Source organism: Perognathus longimembris, chromosome 12 (genome assembly GCF_023159225.1).
Source record: "Perognathus longimembris pacificus isolate PPM17 chromosome 12, ASM2315922v1, whole genome shotgun sequence".
Classification (NCBI taxonomy): Eukaryota; Metazoa; Chordata; class Mammalia; order Rodentia; family Heteromyidae; genus Perognathus; species Perognathus longimembris.
Window position 1 is genome coordinate 14,516,814 of NC_063172.1, and position 13,582 is coordinate 14,530,395.

The following is a 13,582-nucleotide window of genomic DNA, read 5'->3' on the forward strand; positions in this document are numbered from 1 at the left end:
CGTGAACTTGTTCCCTCTCCCCCACTCATTGACATCATAGCTCAGAGTTCTTTAACATCCTGTCTCTTGTTTATAGTTTGTTATAATTGTTATATGCTCTGTCCTGTTATTAATAAAATGTGGCCAGTTTCTTGAAGTTGTTAAATCTAAGTGCCTCTATCAAATCATTCCTCTTAATAGTGCAGTGTTAGTGTTCTGACAGCTGCATACCCTATTTACGGTATAAACATCTCGTCTGAAACTGAGTCCTAATTTTAAAGAAAAGTTGAAATGTTGTGATAGGAATCTTCCTTTACTTCAACAATTTCCTACTTTTCATATTGCTTTGTTTTTGCTCTTGAATTCCACATTAAGTCAGCTCTGTGATTTTGCATTTGAGCCTCACCCTGGTGACTCTAATAAAAATATAATCTGAGTCTCAACTTATCCATGCACCAAGAGGAGAATGGAAATCAAGTACATTTAAATAGTGTGAGCCAGTATCTATCACATACTAAACACACAATAAATATTGATTGTTACTCTCATTAACTTCATCTAGGTTCATGGACAGGCCACTGTAGCTAATAATTTACAGTCTTTTATTTAGACCCAGAAATCTTGACTGCTCAGCATCTGTTTTCCGTATGCTCCTGTAATACCTTCAAAATTTCCTCCTGCCCACATCTATGACATGATTCATAATAACTGAGGCCTGTAATTATTGACATATTCATAGAGATGTCTGCAACTTAAATATTGTACTTTTCTGGTTTTGTTCATGCATTGTAATTTCAAATTTTCTTTCAAGCAATTGCATACAAAAAGGAAGATGCTATTTTCCAAGAGGGGGAGAAAATATAAGCTCTGGGATGTGAAAAAATGTGTGTGACAGGCCAAATACAGTTACGACATTGTTTGTTTGAAATGATGGTCCCTAAATATATCCAGGCTGTCTTTCAGTAGAAGACCAGGCATACAGATGAGGCAAATGTCATAGCAGTTCACTATGAAAAACACGGGCTTTACAGATGATGAGCAGATTAAGGGCTAGTTCTCCATGTTAAATCTTGATACATCCTTTTGCAGGAAGAGCAAAATGAAAGCAGGAATATGTAGCCTACCATGACTATAGTTGGATGAATTCAGCAAAGCAATAACACAATCTCCAGATGCGACTCAGTGAATTATTTTGCATAGGAGATGTCTTAAGATCGAATGTTACCAATTTTAAGACATTTCCTCCAACTTCTTCATAGTTACTAGGAGTGCTGGATGCCCAGTAAAGATAAAGATGAAGGCTTTATGTTATTTGAGTAGAAACTGGGGGTTTGTGAGGTTGAATGAAGATCACTCAGTGGATCAGAAGAAAGCTTGGGTCCAGGTAAATGTGAAACCAGAGTTCATTCCTTTAAAATTATAACACAAAGTACAAGTAGTAGAATGAAGCTTATCTGGCATGAGGACGAGGAGAATTGAGAGAATAGTCCAGTAGAGAGGCAAATAGTATCTGGGATGGCCTAAGGCCTCTATGTCACCTCACAACTTATTTCTGGGCTAATTATAAGGTCGTAGCAAACAAGATTACACAGGAAGAGATACTTGAGATAAATCATTGCATCACATATTGATCAAGATACATTGGATTTGTAAATGCTTTCTGAAATGACAACTCCCTTGTAAAAAAGAAAATTCTATTCTCTGAGTGAAGAAAGGGACTCTGCTCAGAATAAGTACACTTATTTCTCCCCATATACATTGGCTTTGATATACATTCTATTTTATGGAGCCTATGCTCTGTAGATATTGTGGTTTTACAGATGCTGACAAGGTGTCATCTATATACTAAAACAGAAAAAAATAAAAAGGCATAAAAATGTCTTGTTCAAATTTTTAATAATAAGGCATACATATTTCAAAATTACTGAAATGTGATCAATGTTGCTTATAGTTTCAAACATACATCTCACATATACCATTTTTCCTCATTGCAAGTTAAAAATGTGGAGTATAGAAAACTGGGGGAAGGATTGTATTAATTAGTGGAAAATTTTAAAGCATGATACATAATAAAACTGTAAAAATTATGGTATATACATATAACAGAATAAGATGTGCCTTTTAAAAAAAGAACAAGAAAGTTTGATGTGTTATCCTCATGGAAAACATGTCTACAAAATCTAATGATAAAGAGAAAATATGAAACATATTAAACAATTTGATATCATTTATGTAAATGAATCCATATGCACTTTATTAAATATGTACATGTGGGTAAGTTATATTTTCATTACCTCTTTGGACCTCAGAAAGGGACAAAATGAGGGAAATAACACAATAAATTATCTTTCTTTATTTCCTTCCTTCCCTCCCTTCTTCCCTCCTCCTTCTCTCCTTCCTTCCTTCCTCCCTTCCTCCTTCCCTCCCTCCCTCCCTCCCTTCCTTTCTTCCTTCTTTTCTTTCAGTATCAATTCCAGGGCTTCACTTCAAGGCCTGGGTCTGTCCCTGAACTTTCATGCTCAAGGCTAGTGCTCTACCACTTGGGCCACAGCTCCACATCCAGCTTTTTTTTTTTGGGGGGGGGGGTTAGTTGGAAATGAGTCCCATGAAATTTCCCACCTAGGCTGGCTTTGAACTGTGATTCTCAGATCTCAGCTTCCTAAATGGCTAGGATTACAAGCCACTGGTGCCCAACTAAACCCTTGTTTTTTCTTAAATCAAAAGTCTACTCGCAAACATTATAGGTTTCACTAGTTCATTATTGTGCCTATAACAAAACATCACAAATTCAGTGACTTGTGAACAAAACAAACTTACTATCTTGTAGTTCTTAAGGATAAAAAATGAAAAGATGATTCCTTAAGCTAAGTCACAGAATTGGTTGAGCTGAGCTCCAACAGAGTTTCTTGGAAGAATGTTTTTCCTGGCCTTTGCCCATGTCCCCAAGCCTTCCTTGGCTCATGGACCACACCAGTCCTTTCTAGGCCTCTGTCACTCTATGACCTCTCACAGCTTCTCTCTTATAAAGGCCCTTGTGATTACACTGCCCCCTCCTCAGATAATCTACTATAATCTGTCTCAAAAGTATTTAGTTTACTCATATTTGAAAGTCTCTTCTACCATGTAAGAAAATATTCATAGTCTAAATCTAAGTATCTCTGGTGGACTCTCTACCCATCATACATGTTCAATTTTGATGATTGTAATATCATTTGTGTGTTGTTCTCTTCTTGAGTCTACACAGAAACAAACATGTTATTCCATTAAATAAGATATTAAACACAAAGAAAGAGGGAAGGAAGGGGGAGAAGGAGGGAAGGGAGGAGGAAGGGAAAAGAATGGGAAGGGAACAGAAGGAAGAAGAGGGGAAGAGAAGGGAGAGGAGAGCAAGGGGGGAGGGGAAAGCAACAGAGGGGAGGGAAGGGGGGAGGAAGAAAGAAGAGAGGGAGGAAGGGTAGAGAAGAGGAGGATGTAGAAAAAAGGGAAAAAGGAAGGAAGGAGAAAGAAAGAAAGAGAAAGGAAGGAGAGAGAAAGAAAGAAAGAAAGAAAGAAAGAGAGAAAGAAAGAAAGAGAGAGAGAGAAAGGAAGGAAGGAAGGAAGGAAGGAAGGAAGGAAGGAAGGAAGGAAGGAAGGAAAAGAAAGAAGGAAGAAGAGAGAGAGGAGTGAGGCAAGACTTTGTAGTTCTGTTACTCAAATACTGGGTGATCAATAATATCAGCTAAGATGCATTAACCATTCCCTAAATAATACCTTTTTCTTCCCAGGACTCTAGTCTCCAAGGCATTGCTCTTATCACAAAAAAAGAAAGATAAAATGTTCAAAGATAATCTCCATTTCTTAAAAAAATTATTCATCTGTAAAGACAGATTTATCACATGAAAATACTCAAGAATGGTATGATGTAACATCCCTAACTGTGTATTAAAGTTGTTTAGCTTGCATGTGTGGAGATGAGCGATAAGAGCTCTGTAGCAGAGCAAGAACCATAGAGCTTGGTGCTGGCAGAGTCTCATGTGTGGGCAATTAGAGCTGAGGTTTATAAGAGTTAAATGGACAAAATGATGAATTATTTGAACAAAAAGAAACCAGAGAGAATGTACGTACTTTTAGCAAGTCAGGGAAAACTTCAGTAAATACTGCAATTTGATTGGAGGCTAGAAGACCAGAGCTGAGAGCAACATATTACATGTATCCAACGGGCATCAATAATGAGAGCAAGAATGTAAACATGCTGTGTATTTAAATCCTTTGTGTATTCACAGCAAATCAGTGAGATAGTACTACTGGTCTGTATCTTCTGTATCTTCTAATATTTGATTAAATTTCTAATACTGAATATCCTATGACAGAATGACATTCAGTCAAGAGGCATTGTCTTTATGAAATATTTCTGTCTAATGGTAACTTCTTTGTACAATTACTTAAAGATAATAAAATATAATTTAGAAAATTAAGAGTAAATTCTAGTCTCCATGGAGTCATAGATGAGAAAGAAATAGGAAAGAAACTTCATGCAATTCTTTGAAAGTTACTCAACAAATATGTTAGTCAAATTAGAAATTTACTTACCTAATATGTTAAATTCTGAGAAAAATAATTGGAGTCAAGATAGCTTTAAGAGGACTGACAGCTCATATAGTTCAGTGTTTAGAACACATGCCGAGTGTGCAGAACGTCCTGGGTGGAGCCCTCAGAGCCACACACCCATGCACAATGAAAAGTAAAAGGAAGGACACCTTTAAGAGCAAAACCCAATAGGAAGATATCAGCCTCACCAATAGGGAAATGGGAAAACACAAAGTGATGCGTTGTTTATATAGACATTTCTCAGAGACACACAGCTAATATGTTGATGATTCAGAATTCAGTCTCTAGCCCATCAGGGTCCAAGAGCGGGTCTTAGACAGTAAGTGATCAACTAAACAATGGCGGGGGAGGTGGGGGTAGGTGGGAAACAGAAAAGCTCACAATACATCCCAGGTTCTCTGTGGACATTAAAAAGGGAAACAACTCTGTAAAATGTCTCCTGAATTACTTACATTGATCAAAATCTGGAATGCAGTTTTAAAATATTCAACTAAATAAAATACACTATTAAAATTATTTTTTACTGTTTCTATTCATTTTATTACTTTAATTTCTAATAACATGATCTATGTCTTTTTGAATGGGACAAGGAGAAAAAAAACTAAACTTCTTATGGGAAGCACATTGTATGATCATATCCTATTTCAATTGGACAGTGCTGTTCTAGACAATTGTACCAGAGCTGATTTAATAACTGCTTTGTTGGCACGGATAATAAACAGGTGGATAACCTATGTCTACATGTGACTACGTTCTTTGCATTATTTTCCCTAAAGGTAATCCCTTTCAGCCACTGTCCAATTTCTAAATTCAAATGACACTCCCTTGAAAAATTTGTGTGGATTACTTTTCACACAGCTGTACCTTTATAATTCTTTGTTTATTTGCTTTCAGAAAGGACCTCATACTATCTTAAGAGATTATGATTCAGATACTAACTATAAAATTAGATGACATATAATTATTTTTATGGTACAAACAAAGGTGGTTGCCGATAGATATTAGTAAAGAGCAGTATTTTCCTTGATCTAAGAACGTAGAAAAGCATTTGCTCGTACTTCTTGCCTCCAAGGGACTAGGCTGATGAAAAAATAAAAAGACAAATATAAAAGATGAAAGTGCCCAATATCATACACTCTGACAAATTAGAAATTCAGTGTAGTGTAGGAATGAAAGATTGGTAAATGTCTGAGGGTAATATGGCTTACTTAGAATTATGGAATAGAAGGTCCACCCTTGAGTTCACTTTCTTTCCATCGAAAGTGTGATGGCAAAAGATTAAACCTTCTTGGGAACCCATTTCCTTGCCAGCTTTTACAACCCAGCATGTTGAACTTACACATCAATATGGTTAGAAAATAGTGATACTAAGGCATACATATCAAATTCTGTACACTGAGACCACATAAAGATTCTAGGGAATTTTTCAGAAAATAGTACGCCAGGCAAATTCTATTTAAGCCTATTACTCACGTTTTGAAGGAAGGCTGGCACTTAGCTGACCAGTGAGAAGGAAAGAGGAACGTAAGCCAAGTGGAGATAAAAGGTTGGACAATGCAGACACAATTTTCCTTTTATTCAATATTTGCTTCAAATCCCAAACACCTTGGAATATCTTTCATAATTTGATCAAGTATCTACAGAGTCTCATGTCACCACTTTTTAGTCGCCCTTGATTTCAGTTGCACCATTGGTGGACATTTGTTGCTATTGTTGGTGTTGTTTGAGAGTTTGTGTAGCCTTAACTGGCCTTAAATGATGACCCTCCTGCTCCAGCCTCAGGAAGGTCAGGTCCCAGGCTCTGGTGGGCATCTTTATGACAGCCTACATTACTTCCCGGTGACACCATTATCATTCATTGTCTTACTTCCTGCTGTGTCCATTGCTGATAAACCAAAGTAAGTCTACTAAAGCCTTGGCCCTTCCTCAAGTGCATCCACAAATACAAGAGAGGTAACAACACCAGGAAAATCCCTTAACTAATGGGGACCAGAGGACACAAGTTCACCAAATGCCAGTTTGGAAAACCTGACATTAATTCTGTACACTTCTCAGAGATTTGAGCAGATAGAATTGAACCCTTGTCACCTGTGATAAAAACTTCAACAGTTCACTTTCCATTCACTCTCTCTCCCTCTCTCTGCTGCCCCTCCTGCTTCTATATTTCTGCTTCCTGAGATCAGGCTCCTAGGAACTAATTTGCACCCAAGGCCATGTCTCAGTCATTGCTTCAGAACCCTAAGAGAATACTACCAAGACTGTAGTATTAAGATGATACGAGGGGCTGGGAATGTAGCTTAGTGGTGGAGTGCTTGCCTAGACTGCATGAAGCCCCTGGTTGTATTCCTCAGTACCACATAAGCAGAAAAAGCCAGAAGCAGCACTGTGGCTCAATTGCTAGCCTTGAGCAAAAAGAAGCTATGGACAGTGCTCAGGCCCTGAGTTCAAGCCCCAGAACTGGCAAAAAGATGATATGAATAATTCCAGCTGAAATATTATTCGCCCCATTAAGTTTTTGTAATCTGCAGTGTTTGAAACTTAAGAGTTCAGCACTACCACTGTTCCTCCAGACTCCCACCCCCACACATTGGTCATCTTTACAGTGAGATTGCTTTTCAGTGAACTTGTCTCTGTGCTACTTCTTACAAATGTACCTTAGATGTCAAGTTCAAAGACAAAGACTGCCACACTCACATGCACTCCCTCGTCAGCAACCAGCACCAGATGCTCAATCACTGCCAGAGTTATTTGTAAACATGTCCCTTCACAACACTAATACACATATCCCGAGATGGGCAGGTGTAAGAAACAGAGGATGGTAGACTCAAATACCAAATTTTCAGCTGAGCATGATGCCACAAGCCTGTAATCCCAGTTACATGGTTTCAAAGATAGGAAGACTGGCATCAGAGGAAAGCATGGGCAAAGTTAGTGTATGACTCTATCCAAAAAGACATACAAAAGCTACAGGAGTACTGGCATGGTTCAAGGGTTAAAACACTTGCTCAGTCATCGGCCATGAATTCAAACTTCCAGACCCCAAAAGATAACCAGTTCTAAGATTTGCATTAGTTTTAAAAATGCTACAGATTTGGTCATATAGAAACTTATCTCGTGAAAATGGCATATTTTTAGAGAATTTGTTCACATAGACTTCAGCAGTCAGAAATTCTGAGTTTCAGAGCAGAACTAAAAATGACAAAAAAAAAACACAAAACAAAACACATGACACAGAGGACATTAGGCATTATCTAACTTCTTTGAAACACGAGAGGCTGAAATAGCTGTAGAGGAAGCAAGGGAACTGTGAAGGTGACGAACACCGAGTCTGGTAGATGTGGTCTACCTATATGACCTTCTGGATAGTTCTCAACACACTGTAAAATCTCTGAATTGCTAGTGGAAATTGGAACAGTAAGTCTTTTTGTTTGGCAAGTCTGGTGTGATACATGAACAACTCTTGTATATATAATCTCTTTGCTTATTTCTCCAGGATTGAGTACCTGCATGTGTGTGTACACACACGGTCCACCTTCATTAATCAGATTCAATATCTGTAAATTCGCACGCAGCTTGAAAGTTGTTTGAAAGCTATTACTATTCACTCCGCTGTCACTATCACTCGTAGACATGTGCTGAGCAGAAAAAAATGTGCCACCCCACAGACACATTCTCAGCTGAGATGACCAAGGAGACATTCTGCCTTCTTGCTTTACTTCCCACGCCATAAATAAACACCCTTTGTTCAGACTACTTACTATAGTGGGGGTTTTTTTTCCCCCTATTTTTCTTTTTTTTTTATGATTTTGCTCTTTTAAGTGCAGTGCAAAAATTCTGTGCAGCCTTCCTAATCACCAGAAGTTTGTAATGTGTCTTACCGAGAAAACATGTGTGTTAGATAAGCTTCATTGGGGCATGAATTACAGCACCGCTGGCCACGATTTCAATGCTAATGAATCAACAATGTGTATCAAAATCAGCTGCCTTTAAACAGAAACACACATAAAATAAGGTTATTGTGTTAGGTTTTTGGTTTGTTTTTTTTTACCATAACAACAACACAAAGAGAAAAGTTTACTTTGGGTCAAAGTTTCGGAGGTTTCAGCCCATGGTTCGTTAGCTTTTCTTTGGGGAACTGTGTTTTGTTTTGAGGACGTCTACCATTATATGAGCATGCAGGGGATAATGAAAATTAGTCCTCTCTCTCCGATAGACAGGTGGTTAGGTGGGTAGGTAGATAGAGATAGATAGATTATATACTGTAAGTATGTATGTATTTGTATGTCTGTTTATACACATTTTAAAAATTTATCAAGTTTATTTCTCTTGGATTTATGTCTTAAAGTGTAACCTAACAGAATTGGATCATGTGGCTTAACATGTAGAACTTTTTCTTTGTAAAATATTGCTACACTTTTCAAAGTGGTTATATTTCCAGCACGCTAGTTTTATTTTAAAGTGCATTTTTCTCAATGTTGACTTATTTTACCTTCTAAAACCTATCTAACTTATTCAAAATTTATGGCTACATTACAAATGTACAATAATTTATAACATTGCCTTCAGCGAGTTCATAATATTAATAACACTTTTTCTATGTAATAGGAAAAATTATAAGTATACTTAGAGAAAAACATCAGAGAACATATAGGACTCCAGTTTCTATGGAAGAATTAGAAATTTTTGAATCATATTAAAAATTTATTCACACAGGTACATGGTTCTGGGAATACACAGTTTTCTTTAAAATTCCCAAAGACTTCCATGTCTCAGAAAAAAAAAATGTATGAAAAGGACATAATGAAACTTACTAAGGGAGGAAAATAAGAAAGAGTGCTAACGGGAGATTAATATGATTGAAATATATGTACAGAAATTTGATAACTAAACCTCTCATCTTGTACAGTTAATATATAGTAATAAAAATGAAAAAGAGAATCATGACTAAAGAACAAATAGACTATTAATTCTGTTAGAATTCTGGAATGAGGAATTGAAAAAAGAAGCCATACACTTCCTAGGAATTACTACAAAACTCCATGGCAACATTATTTTAACATTTTCTCTGGGCAAGAGAGAACATGCCGGTCTTTATCTTAGTGATTGTTCTCTGCTCGGTCAATCCTTTAAGGTTCACATGTACTTTTCAGAGCTTGAAGCTGAGCCTTGAAGGAAACTGTGCAATGGTTACAATTAGCCATTGACCATGGACCAAAGGGAACTCTTAAGTCAGTAAAATGGAAAAAAAAATCACTTACAAAAAGAAGAAGGAAGATGGGATGAGTAAGGCACGGAAATGAGAGCCGTGCTTCTAGCCAAGGAGTGTGGAGTAAGAAGATGTGGAATACCCAGCAGAGTCGAGAATTTTCTCCTCAACTGGCCAAGGAGGGGCTTCATTCAGTAGGGGCTTTATGTTTCCCTACGAAAAACAATTATGTGTGACCACCCTGGGAGAGGCTTATAAAACTTTCCTAGGCTAGTAAAGGAAAAGAACCAGACAGTTACAACAGGAAATGCCAGCTGGGGAAGATCTCCACAGCTGCGCATGTGCACATGCGCCTCCAGAGGAGGGATGTGGACTCTCCAGGAGATAAGGGTGGGAACCGGCAGCAGGTATTCCCTCCTCAGGAAGTGCGCGCAACTTTGTGTTCTTAAAACCCATCAGACCCACCTGAGAGACTGTCTGTTACATGGAAAATGCATTCCAACAAAAATTACATGCTCCTCAACAGAATAGCGGGCCTTTCTGCTGGGATTTAGATTTATTTTTTGAAGGGAGAAGTGCCTCTGCACGTTGTGATAGGAGGCTGAGAACATTCTGTGTGCAACAATTTATTTCATGTTTATGTTTCCTTACCCATGTGGTTGAGCAAAGAGTCTCCCTGGAAATTTTGCTGCTCAGTTGCTTGGAATGTGTTAGTCAACTTTAAGATCAGGTAAAACTTGACATGGGGTGCGTGTGTGTGTGTGTGAAATGTGTCAATCATTAGGGAAGTATATCCATAAAAGTAAAGTAGAGAAGCAATTTGAAAAATCTTTTAGAGAAAATAAAGATATACCCATCTGTCTACATTAGAAAAAAAATCTCTGATCAGAGAAATGCCTGATACTCATAATTTATGTCATCACCTATCATCAGAAAAATATCTACAGTCCTGTGTACCTAAAAATTACTAGCACATTTCATTTAGCAGTTTTAGTCTGTCTCTAGATCTTAGTCTTTTCATGCATTCTGTGGTGTTTCGAAATAAAACTTCTGGAAATTTCTGTAGAGTACAGGTTGCAAAGTTTATATTCATGGATAACACTGTTTCTACACACACACACACACACACACACACACACACACACACACACACAATGAAAGCCATGATTTTTAATCAAAGGAGTGGAAACCAGATACCATCTACATGGACCAAGAAATCATACACCAAATTCTATGCATAATCTTCCCTAAAATCAACAATAGCAAGGGTAGGTTTCTATTCACCACTAGGTGATTGCTTGAGGCCCTATTAAAACAACTCTCCAAGTGACTTAATTTTAATTCTGGACTTAGAGCAAATAAAAGCTGGGGGCTGGATTGAATAACATTGTGGACATGAGAAAACTAAGAGTGATTATTTTCTCAAGCTTCATTCTAATTTACAGTTCTTTAAAGCAGTCAGCTGAGTGAGATGCCAATTTCAGTACACCAAGAGATAAGATTCAATTGATCTCCCAAGTTAATGTCCTTTAATTCCCACCCCTAATGAATCACTGCAAATAGTATATGAGAAGTGATGTTCACTCCCATGTTCATGGGTTGGTAGAATTAATGTTTGAAACTGGCTATACTACTAAGAGCAATGCATATGTTCAATGCATTTCCCATCAAATTTCCAGTGACCTTACTTATAGAGATAGAAAAAGCAATCCTAAAATTCATTGGGAAGCAAATAATACCTAGAATACCAAAAGCAATCCTTAGCAAAGGAAATATTACCCAAGTTTAAAGTATACTACAGAGGCCTAATAGTAAAAGACACACACACACACACACACACACACACACACACACACACACACACAGAGTACTGGCACAAAAACAGACTAATTGAAAAGAATAGAAGGACAAGAAATAAACCCACACAGCTACAGTCATTGGATACTTGATAAAGCATTCCAAATCATATATTGAAAAGACACATTTCTTTTCTTTTCAAGAGAAAAGACACCATCTTCAACAAATGGTGCAAAAACTAGACACCACATATCCATGTAAAGACTGAGACTGGATCTCTGCCCCATACCTTATACTAGCAAAGTGGTTCAAAGATTTAAATATCAGACACAAAACTCTGAAATTGCTATAGGAAAGAATAAAGAAGACACAGGCAAATATAAGCATAGGCAATAACTTCCTGAATAGAACTCCTATTGCTTAGCAGGTAAGAGTAAGGACTGACAAATAGGATTGCATCAAAAGCTAAAAAGAAGCTAAAAGCATATTTACAGCAAAGAAAACATCGATCAGACTAAAGACCACACAGGATAGAATGTTGAAGGAAACACCTATTTAGGGATTTTACACTATTGAGGGAAACCATACCCAAAATGGATAGAGTATCATGTAGAGCACAATATTAAGATAAGCTAATAATGAATTATGAAAATTGGGGAATCAAGCACCCACTGGTGGATCATGCCTAAAATGCTTACTACTCAATATGTTCAGATTTAGTAGATCAAAATTATAGTCCAGCCCCAGCAGAAAATGCCGGTGAAACTTGGTCTCCAAAACAACCAGTTAAAAAGTTGGACTGGAGGTGTGGCTTAAGTGATTCAAACCCCAGTTCCAGTGAAAGAAAAAGAAAGAAAAGAGGGAAGGAAGAAAGACAGAGAGAAAGAAAGAGAGAAAGGGAAGGAGGGAGGGAGGGAGGGAGAAAAGAAAGGAGGAAGGGAGGGAGAGAGGGAGAGAGGGATAAAGGAGGAAAGGAGGAAGGGAGGAAAGAAGCGAGGAAGGGGGAAGGAAGGGAAAGAAGGAAATATAGGGCATCAAACTAAGCTAAATGTAAGCAATAAAATATAACTAATGAAACAAGTTGAATGTCAATTCACTATTTAATATTTAAAAAATAAAGATAATGGATAGCAATTGTGGCTTTCATTCTCTATACAGAGTTGAAAATACACTATAGCTTTGGAGACACTTGCTGGTTATTTACACATATTCGTTTACTATTTTCTCTCAGTAATGAATCAGCTAATTACATACAGAAGATTTCCATCTTATTTTCAGTCTTTCTTTCTCTATCCCATCTCCTTATCCAAGGCACAGCTGAACCACTGGGACATGCTAGAAGTAGCTCAGTGTCATTTCAGGATTGACAGGCTCACTTTGCTAGAAAGCAGATCATATTATAAATAACTTAATCTTCCACGAAAGCACCATTCCTTGAAACACGCCAGTCTTTCTTGCCTCAGAAATTGTGCACTCATGGATACTTCTGCTCAAGTTCTTCATATCATTGTTTCTCCTTCTTTTCTCCTTCCTATTTGCCCTTCCCTTCCATATTCTATTTCCTCCTATACAAAAATTGTTACAATATTTTTAGTCTGATTTGTGTCATTGGTTCATTAATGATTGTTTTATTCCTTTCATTGACTCATCTCTGACATTCCTAGGTCTCATTTTTCATAGACATATCTGTTTAATGTGTTTTGAAAGAAATTCCATGCCAAAATACTTATCTGCCCTTAGAACATTTAAGTCCTCTCGGATAAGCACAAATATAAAATTCCCAAATTTGATTCATAAGAATCTTTTTTTGTAATTTGCCTTTCATTTATAGGGTGTTTACTTAGTAGCAGTTACTTCATTTTTAAATACAAAGAAATAAATTTGATTCCCAAGACTTCAAATCTTACTCTCAATTATTTCAATTCTCTTCCCTCGGCCATCCACAAGCTTAACGTTATTTAAAATTGTTTCCCGATTGTTATGTCACAGTTGTAACTACTTTCAACGTGCCAT